The sequence below is a fragment of the Bos taurus genome, chromosome 1, assembly GCF_002263795.3.
Source record: "Bos taurus isolate L1 Dominette 01449 registration number 42190680 breed Hereford chromosome 1, ARS-UCD2.0, whole genome shotgun sequence".
NCBI classification, from domain to species: domain Eukaryota; kingdom Metazoa; phylum Chordata; class Mammalia; order Artiodactyla; family Bovidae; genus Bos; species Bos taurus.
The window spans coordinates 19,402,257-19,417,668 of NC_037328.1; the positions used below are offsets into that span (position 1 = coordinate 19,402,257).

Here is a 15,412-nt window from a genome sequence, read left to right on the forward strand (position 1 = left end):
GAACAAAAATGTTGACCCTCCCCTAAGTCACAGAGGATTCCTGCTTTTGAACTCCAACATCAGCTTTTTTCTGTCTTTAGACTCAAATTGAATATTTGGAGACTTACTGGGTCTCCAGTCTGCTAACCATGGAACTAGAAATACAGTTGGGGCTCCAGCTTGCTGATTCATTCCAAAGATCTTGGGACCTCTCTGTCTCCATGATTGCATGAGCTGGTTCCTTAAAATAAATCTTTATTTACACACACACATACACACACCCTATTGGTTCTGATCCTGTGGAGAACTCTGACTAATACAGAGACCATAAATCATGTATTTCTAAGCACCCAGAACTGGTACAGTGCCAAACAAAGAGATGCTTCTTTTAAAAGTTTACTGAATGACTTGGCTTTTTTTTTTTTTTCCTTTTTCTTTCTTTTATTGGCTATGCCATGCTACCTGCAGGATCCTGGTTCTCCCACCAGGGATTGAACCTGGACCCTCATCAGTGAAAGCATGGAATCCCAACCACTGGACAGCCAGAGAATACCCTGAATTGGTATTTTAAAACAGCGCTTTTATTGTTTCCTAAGTGTAAGATTTATTTATTTATTTTTTTTTTGGAAAAAAAAAAGTTGGGCCCTATATTGGAATGACAAAAAGTGAATCCCTAGCTTCTTAGAATGGAGGAGGAAATGGCAACCCACTCCAGTGTTCTTGCCTGGAGAATCTCAGGGACGGGGGAGCCTGGTGGGCTGCCGTCTCCGGGGTCGCACAGAGTCGGACACGACTGAGGTGACTTAGCAGCAGCAGCAGCTTCTTAGAAACTGCAACTGAAAAGTTAGTCAACTAGAAAAAGAAGGAAACTACTGAAGTAGATCAGAATTTAACTAGTTTCCATGGCTTATTGATTCATTCTTTAAATTTGGTCACATCCATTTTCTAACAAACTGGGTCTGAATTTTCTCATCATGGACCATGAATCTGGCTCCTTCTCACTGTGACACCCTGGCCTTTCATCCTTCTCATTTTTGTAGCAATTACAGGTAAATCTTCCTAATAAATTGCTTTTACCTTATCCTAAAATTTTCAGCAGGTATCCATTATCTATTGATACATTCATTATTCTAGTATTCACAGTTGCTCACCATCTGGTTCCAATCTACCTTTTCAGGCTTGTCTGTCACTATTAAACTCTCAATCAAATCCTCTGCCCTTCCTCTCTAAACACTGAACTAAATTTACTCCAGCTCTCAGAATGCCTTCCCCTTACTCTTCAGTTCAATCCAGTTCAGTTTAGTCACTCAGTCGTGTCCGACTCTTTGTGACCCCATGAATCGCAGGATGCCAGGCCTCCCTGTCCATCACCAACTCCCGGAGCTCACTCAAACTCACGTCCATCGAGTCGGTGATGCCATCCAGCCATCTCATCCTCTGTTGTCCCCTTCTCCTCCTGCCCCCAATCCCCCCCAGCATCAGGGTCTTTTCCAATGAGTCAACTCTTCCCATGAGGTGGCCAAGTACTGGAGTTTCAGCTTTAGCATCATTCCTTCCAAAGAACATCCAGGACTGATCTCCTTCACAATGGACTGGTTGGATCTCCTTGCAGTCCAAGGGACTCTCAAGAGTCTTCTCCAACACCACAGTTCAAAAGCATCAATTCTTCGGTGCTCAGCCTTCTTCACAGTCCAACTCTCATATCCATACATGACCACAGGAAAAACCATAGCCTTGACCAGATGGACCTTTGTTGCCAAAGTAATGTCTCTGCTTTTGAATATGCTATCTAGGTTGGTTATAACTTTCCTTCCAAGGAGTAAGTGTCTTTTAATTTCATGGCTGCAGTCACCATCTGCAGTGATTGTGGAGCCCAAAAAAATAAATTCTGACACTGTTTCCCCATCTATTTCCCATGAAGTGATGGGACCAGATGCCATGATCTTCGTTTTCTGAATGTTGAGCTTTAAGCCAACTTTTTAACTCTCCTCTTTCACTTTCATCAAGAGGCTTTTTAGTTCTTCACTTTCTGCCATAAGCCTATGCCCCAACCAATAAGGCTGAAGAAACTGAAGTTGAACAGTTCTATGAAGACCTACAAGACCTTTTAGAACTAACACTCAAAAAAGATGTCCTTTTCATTATCGGGGACTGGAATGCAAAAGTAGGAAGTCAAGAAACACCTGGGGTAACAGGCAAATTTGGCCTTGGAATACAGAATGAAGCAGGGCAAAGGCTAATAGAGTTTTGTCAAGAGAACACACTGGTCATAGCAAACACCCTCTTCCAACAACACAAGAGAAGACTCTACACATGGACATCACCAGATGGTCAACACCAAAATCAGATTGATTGTATTCTTTGCAGCCAAAGATGGAGAAGCTCTATACAGTCAACAAAAACAAGACTGGGAGCTGACTATGGCTCAGATCATGAACTCCTTATTGCCAAATTCAGACTTAAATTGAAGAAAGTAGGGAAAACCACTAGACCATTCAGGTATGACCTAAATCAAATCCCTTATGATTATACAGTGGAAGTGAGAAATAGATTTAAGGGCCTACATCTGATAGATAGAGTGCCTGATGAACTATGGACAGAGGTTCATGACATTGTACAGGAGATAGGGATCAAGACCATCCCCATGGAAAAGAAATGCAAAAAAGCAAAATGGCTCTCTGGGGAGGCCTTACAAATAGCTGTGAAAAGAAGAGAAGTGAAAAGCAAAGGAGAAAAGGAAAGATATAAACATCTGAATGCAGAGTTCCAAAGAATAGCAAGAAGAGACAAGAAAACCTTCCCCTCACTCTTATCCCAGTCCAAATTCTGGAATTAGAAAACCTCTGTTTCAATCTTTTTCAATATTACCATGTTGTGTGACATGGGGCAATTGTCAAATAACTTCTCTGAAACTCAGTTTCCTTATCTGCATAAAAATGATATACAACAAGAGGATCCGGAATTCGATCACCATTAAAGAAAAGTTATGGTTTCTTCACCTTTCAGGACAGATCGGTCATTAATTCTACAAACAATTCTTGAGTATCTCTTATGAGTAATAAATGTGTCTTTCATGAAGCCAACCTGAACACCCCCCACCCCATCCTTGATAGCTGGATTTGCTGACTCAAGTGAATGCACTTACTCTTTAGGCCATTCATTTGACATATATTATTTTTATACCTTACCTTAAATATAGCATTACCTCCTTAATAGCAATAATTTATGCTCCTGCGTATCTTTGACAAATGAAGTTCTCAAACTCTGAAGAGTATAACCCGAGAAACTTGTTTAAAATGATGATTACCAAGCCTCCCATCCACCTCTTTCCAGTTCTGGCTTCCCAGGTGGCTTGGGGATAAAGAATCTGCCTGCCAATGCAGGAGATTCGGGTCCAATTCCTGGGTTGGGAAGATCCCCTGAAGGAGGGAATGGCAACCCACTGCAGTATTCCTGCCTGGAAAATCCCATGGACAGAGGAGCCCAGGAGCCTGGGTTATAGTCCGTAGGGTAGCAAAGAGTCAGACATGACTGAGCACACACACAGTTGATAATCTACATTGTAATAAGCAGCCCCCTTCCTATCCCATGATTCTAATGCAGTAGTCCAGGGAGCACACCTTGACAAAATAACTGCTCCACTGCATACAGCACATTTTGCTTGTGCTTGGTTCCAAAAAAATATTTTTTGAAAAACCTGTTTTAATTCAGAAGTGTAGGTATACTTGCAGTGACACAGATCTAAACTAGGAAATGGCTCAGGAAGAAGGGGAAACTAAAATATTTTGCCCATATTATTATAAATATTACCCAAGAGGAAAGGAAAGAAGAAAATCCATAGGAAACCAAAGAGATTGCACCAGGTGCTGTCTGGTGGATCAGCTACAAGTAAAAAAGATAGTCACTGCAACCCTGAACAGTGGTGAGGGGAAGGTTAACTGTCAGAATGTGTCAGAACTTCTCAAGCAGCTGTTTAGCTAAGTCCAGAGAAGGCAATGGCACCCCACTCCAGTACTCCTGCCTGGAAAATCCCATGGACAGATGAGCCTGGTAGGCTGCAGTCCATGGGGTCGCTAAGAGTCTGACAGGACTGAGCGACTTCACTTTCACTTTTCACTTTCCTGCATTGGAGAAGGAAATGGCAACCCACTCCAGTGTTCTTGCCTGGAGAATCCCAGGAATAGGGGAGCCTGGTGGGCTGCCATCTATGGGTCACACAGGGTCAGACACGACTGAAGTGATTTAGCAGCAGAGAAAATGTTCAGATCTTTGCTCAGCTGCAGCTGGAGACAGACAGCAAAACCTTAAAGTTTCATTTTGTGCTGATTCTTTGCTCCAAGCAAAGCAACCTTAACTAAGAATAAACAAAAGAAACATCACAGAGGAGGGGGATTGGATGGTTGGGGGTTAAGCAAAAGAAGAAATGGTAATGTTAAAGGGATTCATATCTCTAATTATAGAGCCATTGATAGATTGAGAGTGCACTGTCAATCATCTTGAGCGAATATTTAAGACAAGTATCAAGAATTTTCAAATGAGGGACTTCCCAGGTGAGTCAGTGCTTAAGAATCTGCCTGATAATGCACGGGGCATAGGTTCGATCCCTGGCCCAGGAATTAGGATCCCATTTGCACGAGGCAACTGAGTCTGCAGCTGAGTCACAACTACGGAGCATGTGCCTAGAGTCTGTGCTCCGCAACGTGAGAAGCCACCGCAACGAGAGGCCAGTGTGCCACAAGAAAGAGTCTGCACACAGCAACAAAGAGCCCCTTGTGCCACAGTGAAGACACAGCGCAGCCAAAAATAAATACAATAAAAAATTTTTTAAAGAATTTGCAAATGAGAGATATCCTGATTTTGAAAGAAGGAAAAAAGGGAATTCTGAAAACTACAGACTTGAGCTCTTTCAAGATTTTAGAACAGATTATTAAAAAGCTTGTCAGCTCTTAGAAATGGAAGGGAATAAAATTTTTGAGCTAGTTCAGGTACACCAAGGACACAAATGCCAAGCTCCTTGTTTCCTTTTATGATAGATGGGGAGATGCTAGGGAAGTTGCCACTAATGATTTCAGCAAGACTTTTGGCAAACTAATGATATTCTCATGAACAAGATTTTTTTTTTTTTACGTTATTCTATTAGTAGGCCAATTCAGAGTTACTTGACTAATTTTTCTCAGAGATGATTAATGGAGTGGTCTCTGGGTCTGTTTAGTGATTTTCATTAATACAACAAATATGTATTGAACATTTTACCATGTGCCAGGAACTGCTGTAGGAAGTGGAAATCCAGTGGTAAATAAATCAAAGTCCCTGATCTCAAAGGATGTGGCTGAGCGAGGGAGAAAACAGAGAAGTTAATGGTTATATTCTTTTGTCAGGTACTGGTGAGACAAAGGAAAAAAAAAAAAAGCAGGTTAAAGAGAAAAAAAGAGTAAGGAGAGGTTTCTTTTAAAGGCTGATCAGAGAAGCTGATAGGATATAGTGATAACAGATCTTTCACTGAGAGATCTGGACAAAGTGATAGAATGAGTTGTGTAGTTATCTGAGGAGGAATGTTCCAGGTAACAGGACAGCAAGTATATGAGCCATGAGATGGAGGCATTTTTATCCAAGTGGCCCTGTGTAAACAGAATGATAGTTCCCCAAAGAGGTCCACGCCTTAACTCCCAGAACCTGTAAATTTGCTGTGTTGTTGTTCACTTGCTAAGTTGTGTCCCATTCTTTGTGACCCTATGGACTGTCACCCACCAGGCTCCTCTGTCCATGGAATTTCCCAAGCAATAATACTGGAATGGGTTGCCCTTCCTTCTCCAGGGGATCTTCCTGACCCAGGGGATCGAAACTGCATCTGTTGCATTGCAGGCAGATTCTTTACTACTGAGCCACTGGGGTGAATTTGCTATATTATATGGCAAAGGAACACTGCAGATGGAATTGAAGTTTGAGATCCTAAAATAGACTATCCTGGTTTATCCAGGTGAGTCCCATATAATCATGTACTTTACCACTGAGCCACCTGGGAAGCAGGGCCCCGGCCCACACCCCACCCCCCGCCACATACATCTAATTACATGAGTCCTTAAAAGCAGAAAACTTCCTCTGGCTGCAGCAAGAGAGATTTGGCAGAAAAGGAAACCAGAGAGATTCCTAGTGTGAGAATACAACCACACAATGTTGCTGGCTCTGACATGTAAGGTCCCCTGAGTGAGGAGAGAGGCCTTAGGGAGTTAACAGCAGCCTTTGGTTGTCAGCCAGCAAGGAAACAGAGACCTTAGTCCTAGAAACATCAAGCCCAAGTCTCTAACAACCAGAAAAACCAGCTGAACCAACCCAACTTCTGACCTTCAAAATTGTGAAATAATAAATTTTTATTGTTTTAAGCTGCTAAATTTGTGGCAATTTGTGGCCTTTGGGGCCATAAGCAGCAATTGAAAAGTCGTAGACCACGACAATGGATTGAAATGATGGGGGAGGACTTCCTCGGTGGTATAGTGGATGGGAATCCACCTGCCAATGCAGAGCACACAGGTTCGATCCCTGGTCCAGGGAGATTCCACATGCTGTGGAGCTGCTAAGGCCCTGCACCACGACTACCTGAGCCCACACACTCTACGATCCTCGGGTCACAACTAATGGGCCCCTGTGCCGCAACTACTGAAGCCGGTGCACCTCGAGTTTGTGCTCCACGACAAAAGAAGCCACCAAAATGAGAACAGTGAGGAGTAGTGCCCACTCACTGCAGCCAGAGAAAACCCAAACACAACAAAAGACCTAGCAAACCAAAATAAAATAAATAAATAATTAAAAAAAAAGAATTACGTAGTTCAAAAAAAAAGAAAGAAATGAGGGGGAACGTAATAGATGAAGCAAGTGTTAAAAAGCATGGATTAGAAGAAGGTAAACATGAGGGCAGCTCCTGTGGGCCTTGTGGACCATTGGAAGCCCTTTGTCTTTTACTGTGGGTGAAATGAGGAGTCAGAGGGGGACTGGGGCAGGCATAACATAATCAAACTTATGTTGTGAAAGGATCACTTTGAACTATCCTGTGTAAGAATCCAATTAGATAGATGCTGTAGTAGTTGACACAACAATATAAACCTGGGGAAACTGTAAGAGAGAGAAGACTTCAGAGTCTGGGTACATCAGGCTGAAGTATATAAAACTGCCATCTGAGTGGCTCAAAAAGAGTAGAAAATCAAAGGATGAGTCAAGAAGATTGGTTCATAGAAATGGCAACCCACTCTGGTATTCTTGTCTGAAAAATCCCATGGACAGAGGAGTCTGGTGGGCTGCAGTCCCAAGGGTCACAAAGAGTCAGACACGACCAAGCATGCATGCACACGCACATGGCCCATGACATGCTTTCGAGAGAGGAGTCATTGTTGATTCCAAAACCACTGGCCTGAGGCAAGGGTAGAAGTGTAGTACTGAGATGACTAACAATGCAGGAGGAGCAAGTCTAGAGGGGGATTGGGGACCAGGGGCAGAGAAGAGTTCATCCTGGAACATATATATATGAAAGGCCAATCAGACTCCAAGTGGAGATGTTCACTGAACTGTTACATGCAAAAGTCTAGAGTTCAGAGAACTATCTGGAGCTGGAACTATTCATTAGGGAGTTCTCTCTCATCAACAGTGTCCAAAGTCTTAAGATGATGAGTTCAAATGCCATGGAAAAGAGTACAAAGAGAGAAGAATGGTACTTCCTGGCTTGGAAAGTCAAAGTGAAAGTTGCTCAGTCATGTATCTGACTCTTTGTGACCCCACACACTGGGGCCTGCCAGGCTCCTCTGTCCATGGGATTCTCCAGGCCAGAATACTGGAGTCGGTTGCCATTCCCTTCTCCAGGGGATCTTCCTGACCCAGGGACTGAACCCAGGTCTCCAGCATTGCAGGCAGATCCTTTACCATCTGAGCCACCAGGGAAGCCCCCTTTTTAAAACTCTCTCCTAGATGCTATTATTTTTTTAATTTATAAATACAAATATAAGAATAACCCCAGAAACTAAAATATTTTAAAAATATTTAGTTACATGTTTAATGAATTCCCTGTCTTAAAAAATGAGAAAATTGAATAAAACCCATACTATCACAGAAAACCCCAAATACACAGTCATCACTTAATTTTAGTTAGGTCTTCTAAATTAAACACAAAACAAAGAGTTGAAAAAGCCCAGTGAATTCAGCATAAGCTACACACCCATATCAAAAACCCAGTAAATTATATTACCCTGTTGCTCTGAGGCATTTTAACATCCTAGAATTATGTCCATTTTTATATAACATGCTAAACATCTGGTGAGGGGTATTGTTTTTCAATTCATTTTTGGTACCTCAGCCCTATGAGAATTGAGTGTTTACATGTCTGCAAAAAAAAAATAAAAAAAACAGAAAATTACCAACCCAGCAGCTTTGTTCTACTCTTTGTTTTCTTTCACACATACTGCCACCATTGTCAGTTGTTAGTCATGGTATGGGTCATAGCTAGTTTACTCTCACCAACTTTCCTTCTGAAAAAAAAAAAAAAAATTTGTGAGCACTTTAGGCTGGTATTTGTTGTTTTTTAGTCCCTAAGTCATATCTGACCCTTTGCAACTCCATGGACAGTAGCCCGCCAGGCTCCTCTGTCCATTGGATTTTCCAGGCAAGAATACTAGAGTGCGTTGCCATTTCCTTCTCGGGGGGATCTTCTTGACACAGGGATCAAACCTGCATCTTTTGCTTGGCAGGCAGGTTCTTTACCACTGAGCCCCCTGGAAAGCCCTTAGGCTAGTATTTTGTTGTTCAGTTGCTCAATCATGTCCACCTCTTTGCAATCTCATGAACTGCAACACACCAGGCTTCCCTGTCCTTCACCTAAGTCCCTCCCTGAGTTTGCCCAGACTTATGTCCATTGAGTTGGTGATGCTATCCAATCATCTTGTCCTCTGTTGTCCCTTTCTCCTCCTGTTTTCAGTCTTTCCCAGCATTGGTGTCTTTTCTAATGAGTTGACTTTTTGCACCAGGTGGCCAAATATTTGGAGCTTCAGCTTCAGCTAGGCTAGCCTTCATACTAGGCTAGTATAAAAACACTTTTAAAAAAAAACTCAACTCTGTCATAAATCTTTCTCTTTGTATCATGACTCTCATTTTCTGTCTTATTCTCTCTCTCAGAGATAAAGCTTTTATTTATACATATATGTTATATAGATACCTATCTATAAGTATTACAAATATACAAATATATATCTGTGTGTAAATACATATGTGTGTGTCCTACACATAAAACTTTTTGTATCACAAAGAGCTGTTGCAATCTTCCTACAACATATTAGTTTGGGGAAAAAGTAATTGTGGTTTTGGACCATGAATTTTAAATTGTTATAACTAGGCTCAAAATAGAACCATTACAATCAACACATTTTTGCCAATGAGAAGTAAGTTTGTTCATTCCTGTAGCATAAAAATCCATGCTTCGGGATTCAGTGAACTCTTGGAAAGCATTTTCTGCCTCCTGCTGGTTGTGGAAGCACTTTGCCTGCAAAAGGTTGTCAAGATGCTTGAAGTAGTTGTTGGCACAAGGTCAGGTGAATATGGTGGATGAAGCAAAACTTCATAGCCCAACTCATTCAGCTTTTGAAGCATTGGTTGTGCCACATGCGATCAGGCATTATTGTGGAGAATTGGGCCTTTTCTTGACCAATGCCGGCTCCAGTTCTTGGTGCAACTCATCGATTTGCTGAGCATACTTCTCAGATGTAATGGTTTTGCTGGGATTCAGAAAGTTAGAGCGGATTGCACAGGCAGCAGACCACCGAACAGTGACCATGACGTTTTCTGGGGGACAAGTTTGGTTTTGGGAAGTGCTTTGGAGCTTCTGTCTCTGTCCAGCCATTGAGCTGGTCATTGCCAGTTGTCATATACGATCCACTTTCCATCATATATCACAATCCAATTGAGAAATGGTTCATTGTTGTTGCACAGAATAAGAGAAGATAACACTTCAAATTGACAATTTTTTTTTTTAAATTTGGAGTCAGCTCATGAGATACACTTATCGAGCTTTTTCACCATTTCAATTTGCTTCAAATGCCAAATGACCATAGAATGGTCGACACTGAGTTCTTCAGCAACTTTTCAGGTAGTTGTAAAAGGATCCCTCTCAATTCATAGTTGTCAAATTCCTGTGGCCAGCCATTGCATTCCTCATCTTCAAGGCTCTCATCTCCTTTGCAAACTTCTTGAACCACCACTGCACTGTTCATTCATTAGCAGTTCCTGGGCCAAAAGACTGTTTATGTTGCAAGTTGTCTCTGCTATTTTATGACCCACTTTGAACTTGAATAAAATAAATCACTTGAATTTGCTTTTTGTCTAACATCATTTCTATAGTCTAAAATAAATATAAAATAAGCATCAAGTAATATCATTAGCAAAAAAAAATAAAGTGAGAAATGAGGATTAAAATGGTATAAAACATAACCACATTTAAGAATATATTCCAATATCAAACGGCAAAGTTCAACAATGCAAACTGCAATTACTTTTGCAACAACCTAATAGGAAAAAAAAAAACCTGACCTGTTGCAATTATCTAAAGTAGTAAAGTACCTAAAGTACTCCTATAGACACAATTACAAAGTATTTTCACCAACCACATCACAAACTATTAATGTACTAACTTTAGCTCCATGTTTTGAGCTTCTCCTGGGCTGGGTGAGGGATGGAAACATGCTCCTTATGGTAACATCTCATGGGATCATCTGCTGACAAAGCAGATTTTAAAAGTTCACCCATAATCATCCTAATTAAGCCATCAAGTGTCAGGACATGCTGCGTGAATTTGACTAATTCTAGCTATCTTTGTGGTGCAACTGATGCTGCTGCATCAGAGGAGTGACTCTGCCTTGGGAGCAATTTCTTTATGCTTATGGTCTCTCCCCCTCCACCCACCTGAACTGAAAAAGTAGCAAGGAAGGTTTGCAATGCTGCCTTCCAAGTCTGTGAAACTTCCTTTCAGATGGGGTCCCAATCACATCCACACCCTTTTATATACCTACATCACTATTGCCTATATATTTTTTGTGGGACTTTATAATACAACTTGTAACATGTCCAGTTCCAGTTCATTCACTCAGTCATGTCCGACTCTTTGCGACCCCGTGAACCGAAGCACGCCAGGCCTCCCTGTCCACCCAAACCCACGTGAACTGAGTCGGTGATGTCATCCAACCATCTCATCCTCTGTCACCCCCTTCTCCTCCTGCCCTCAATCTTTCCCAGCATCAGGGTCTTTTCAAATGAGTCAGCTCTTCACATCAGGTAGTCAAAGTATTGGAGTTTCGGTTTCAGCATCAGGCCTTCCAATGAACACCCAGGACTGATCTCCTTTAGGATGGACTGGTTGGATCTCCTTGCAGTCCAAGGGACTCTCAAGAGTCTTCTCCAACACCACAGTTCAAAAGCATCAATTCTTCGGCACTCAGCTTTCTTTATAGTCCAGCTCTCACATCCATACATGACTACTGGAAAAACCATAGCCTTGACTAGACGGACCTTTGTTGACAAAGTAATGTCTCTGCTTTTTAGTATGCTGTCTAGGTTGGTCATAACTTTCCTTCCAAGGAGTAAGCATCTTTTAACTTCATGGCTGCAATCACCATCTACAGTGATTTTGGAGCCCCAAAAATAAAGTCAGCCACAGTTTCCCCTTTTTCCCCATCTATTTGCCATGAAGTAATGGGACCAGATGCCATGATCTTCGTTTTCTGAATGTTGAGCTTTAAGCCAACTTTTTCACTCTCTTCACTTTCATCAAGAGGCTCTTTAGTTTTTCTTCACTTTCTGCCATAAGGGTGGTGTCATCTGCATATCTGAGGTTATTGATATTTCTCCTGGAAATCTTGATTCTAGCTTGTGCTTCCTGCAGCCCAGCGTTTCTCATGATGTACTCTGCATATGTTAACATGTAACATGTCAGGTGGATTGTTTACATCTCTATCTTCCACTAGATTGTGAGCAACTCATTTGCTCATCTTTAGATCCTCTTGAATGGACACAGGGTCCTGTCCCCAGTACTCTAGCATAGATATGTGACATCACTAAGCAGACTTGAGTACCTGAAGACCAACATCCAATCCTCTCTCCCTCACCCCCACCCATCCCCATCACCAGACAACTGACTGAAAAGAGCAAAGAAACATAAAAATGAGGGGATTTGTTTTCTTATTAAAAGCAAGCTTTACAGTGTTCACTAAGGGAATTTATATTTTTAAACCTACTGAGGAAATACTATTGAATGAAGGTAGTTGTGATAGTTAATTTTATGTGTCAACTTGGTCATACTGTGGTGTCCAGTTGTTTGGTCAAACACTAGCCTAGATATTGCTGCAACTGGTATTTTGTAGATGTTGGTTAACATTTATAACTAGGAGTTCAAGAAAAGATTACCCTCAATAACATGGGTGGGACTCAATTATTTGAAGGCCTTCAGAGCAAATAAATGAGATTTCCCAGAGTAGAAGGATTATTACTCCTTCCTCAACAGGTTAACATAAAAATCCCTTCTATGGACTCTGGACGCAAGACAGCAGCTCTGACTCTTTTGTGTTTCCTGGTGGCCTGGCCTACAGATTTCAGACTTTCCAGCTCCCACAATCTCATGAGCCAATTCCTTGAAATTAATCTCTTTCGCCATATATGTATCCTCTTGGTTCTGTTTCTCTGAAGAACCCTAACACAACTGTGTTTCTAAACAGTTCTTTCTTTCACAGTATTTCTGAATGTTTTGCTTAATGAATATATCTTTATTCTTACTTTCGTTATATTGAATAGGGGTAGGAGTTTACATACTGCTTACTAATAGTGAATTCTGCTGGTGTGAAGAACAAGAGAGTATTGTGCAAGGAATCCAACAACACTGGCACCTCTCCTGGCAAGCAGGGAAATCCTATACCAGAAGTTTTCAGTATGAAGCTCTATTTGAGTCCAGAGTGTGCAACCTACCTATAGATTTTCTTATGGAGAAGGAAATGGCAACCCACTCCAGTATTCTTGCCTGGAGAATCCCACGAACAGAGGAGCCTGGTGGGCTACTGTTCATGGGGTCACAAAGAGTTGGACACGACTGAATGACTAAACACACAGATTTTCTTAAGCTAATTCATATGAACTGACAAATCCTAAGCAATTTCCATGGGCTTCCCTGGTGGCTCAGTGGTAAAGAATCCACCTGCAATGCAGGAGACGTGGGTTGGATCCATGAGTTGGGAAGATCCCCTGGAGAGGGAAATGGCAGGAATCCAGGATTCTTGCTTGGGATATCCCATGGACAGAGTAGCCTGATGGGCTGCAGTCCATAGGCTCTCAAAAGAGTGGGACACAAATCAAGCAAATAAACAATAACATAACAACCAACTTCTAATAAACTGAGAAGCTTGATCAAAACTTTTTTTTTCCCCAAAAAGATAGACCATATTTGGGACAGGGAGGAGGGTTTTAAGAGTTAATGCAACTCAAAATAAGATGTTGGTTTGCCCAGTTTCCATTGCCTCATTCATCAAGAGAGTTTGTGTTGTGACTCTTGGAAGTCAGTTTTATTGCATGATGTAATGGAGAAAATAATGAAGATTACAAATTTTCTTTATGCTTATGTTGTTTTAAACTACTGCCAGTTTATGGATATTTAAGAAGTTGAAGCAAAGAAAGCAGATTTAGTTTCTTTTAATTCATCCAAGTGGTTAGGTCCTGGAAATTTTTGAAGTAATATGTTGAAGTGTTTTTAGAATTAAAAAGTCTTAAATCCCACTTGGTAGACCTCCAAAGGCCTTCAAAGGCCGCACACTTTCCCCTAGAAATGTGGATTGAGAAGATGGTACCTGAGACTGTTGTGCTTTCAATGCTGAATTTCTCTGAGCTCAAAGGAATAACAGATTTGAAATTTTGGTGATTGTTGAATCATGGTCTCTGTGACTTTATGTGTGTGATTATACAGCCCTTGCCCTAGGCTCATTTAGGTGGCTCATTCTCAAAGGAAACAGCTTGTGCTAAAAGAAAACTACATCTATTAATACATGATTTAGTGAACATTTAGAGTGAACTGAGAAAAGAAATCAACTGTGAAAGGAAAAAACCCATATGAATGGGTAATTGTTTGTATCAGCTCTGTTCCCCTGTTCCAGCCTCCTAGAGTAGGGACCTGCATTGAGACCAATTCTTTTGGGCTTGTGTGATTCTGAATTAAGAGGAAAGAGCTGAGGGAGAAAGATCTAAAGCACACAGCCAGAACTGAAGAAGAGTAGGGTGGTTTGAAAAAGAGGAACACAATCAGTTACTTTGTGTAAGAACGGTTGATGACAGAAGTGTTTAAGATAGTTTTTTAATTACCTGCTTCCCAGTTTCAAGGCTATGAGAATTTTTTGGATTTTGAAATTGGGTTTCAGGTATTCCTGTGTGTTTTGAATATAGTAGTGCTCTAAGACTGGACCATATGGGTCACAGATTTATTAAAAAACATCAAAATACTAATCTTGAGCTATAGATATTTCTGGACAAGTTCTGAGTAGTGTTTGTCACTGCCTAGCTATTTTATTAAATTGTAGACAGAAAAGGCTTCAACAGGAAAATAACCTCCGTTATGAGATTAGAATGAAAACACCTTCGTATCTCCTAGAACAGACTAGGGTGTGAATTTAAGTATCCTTTTTAAATGACCGGTGAGTAGCTTCAGTTAGAACAGTATACTTTATACAAACACACACACACACAGTTTTATTGTACTGGTTTGGGAATCGCATATTTTTTTACTGCTAAAATATTAGCATTTTGAATTTGCAAATAGGCTACACTCACCACCAGTAACGCAAACTTAAAATACTCCCAGGCCTAGCAGGCAGTGAAATATCTGGTCAACATATAACTTGAACAATAAGTTCTTGAGTAATTTGCATTATGCTTTGGCTAGAAACAGTGAAAGCTAGTTTTCAGTTAAAAGAAAAAAGTAGAAATATCTTGTATTTTTCTGGCCTGTTTAATGTATTAAAGTGCTTTCACAAAACAAATACCATGGGGCCAGTAAGAAACGTTAGAAAGATGTCCCCCCCCCCCCCGCCCAGAAAATTAATATACATTTTTCACATATGTATTTGGTCAAAGATTAAATTTTGCATGTGGAAGTCCTTGACTAGAAGCGTCTGGGAAACAGAAAGCTTGGACTCAAGGTTTCATTCAGCTAATATCCCTGGAGACCCTCTTCTGTGCAGGAGACCCTCTTTTGTGTGCGGTTGGGACACAAAGGTCAGCAGGCGGCAGTCCCTGCTCTCAGGGAGCTACCCGCCGCTCAGGGAGCGGCCCAACTAGGACTCTGAAACAAAGTGAAATGTCACCAAGAGGCTGCACAGCTGACGTGCCCCTAATTATCAAACCAATGAAGAGGTTCTGTCCACAAAAGCAACGT

The 15,412-nt window shown here is 41.2% G+C and overlaps 1 long non-coding RNA gene across 1 annotated transcript in view; it reads right to left on the minus strand.

Moving 5' to 3' along the window:
• Window positions 1–15,053, minus strand: part of LOC112447286 (uncharacterized) — a 95,307-nt gene extending 80,254 nt beyond the window's left edge. Inside the window, exon 1 of the long non-coding RNA XR_009494772.1 lies at window positions 8,383–15,053. This is a non-coding gene — a long non-coding RNA (uncharacterized lncRNA). The remainder of the gene's footprint in view (window positions 1–8,382) is intronic.
• Between the last annotated feature and the right edge of the window lie 359 nt (window positions 15,054–15,412).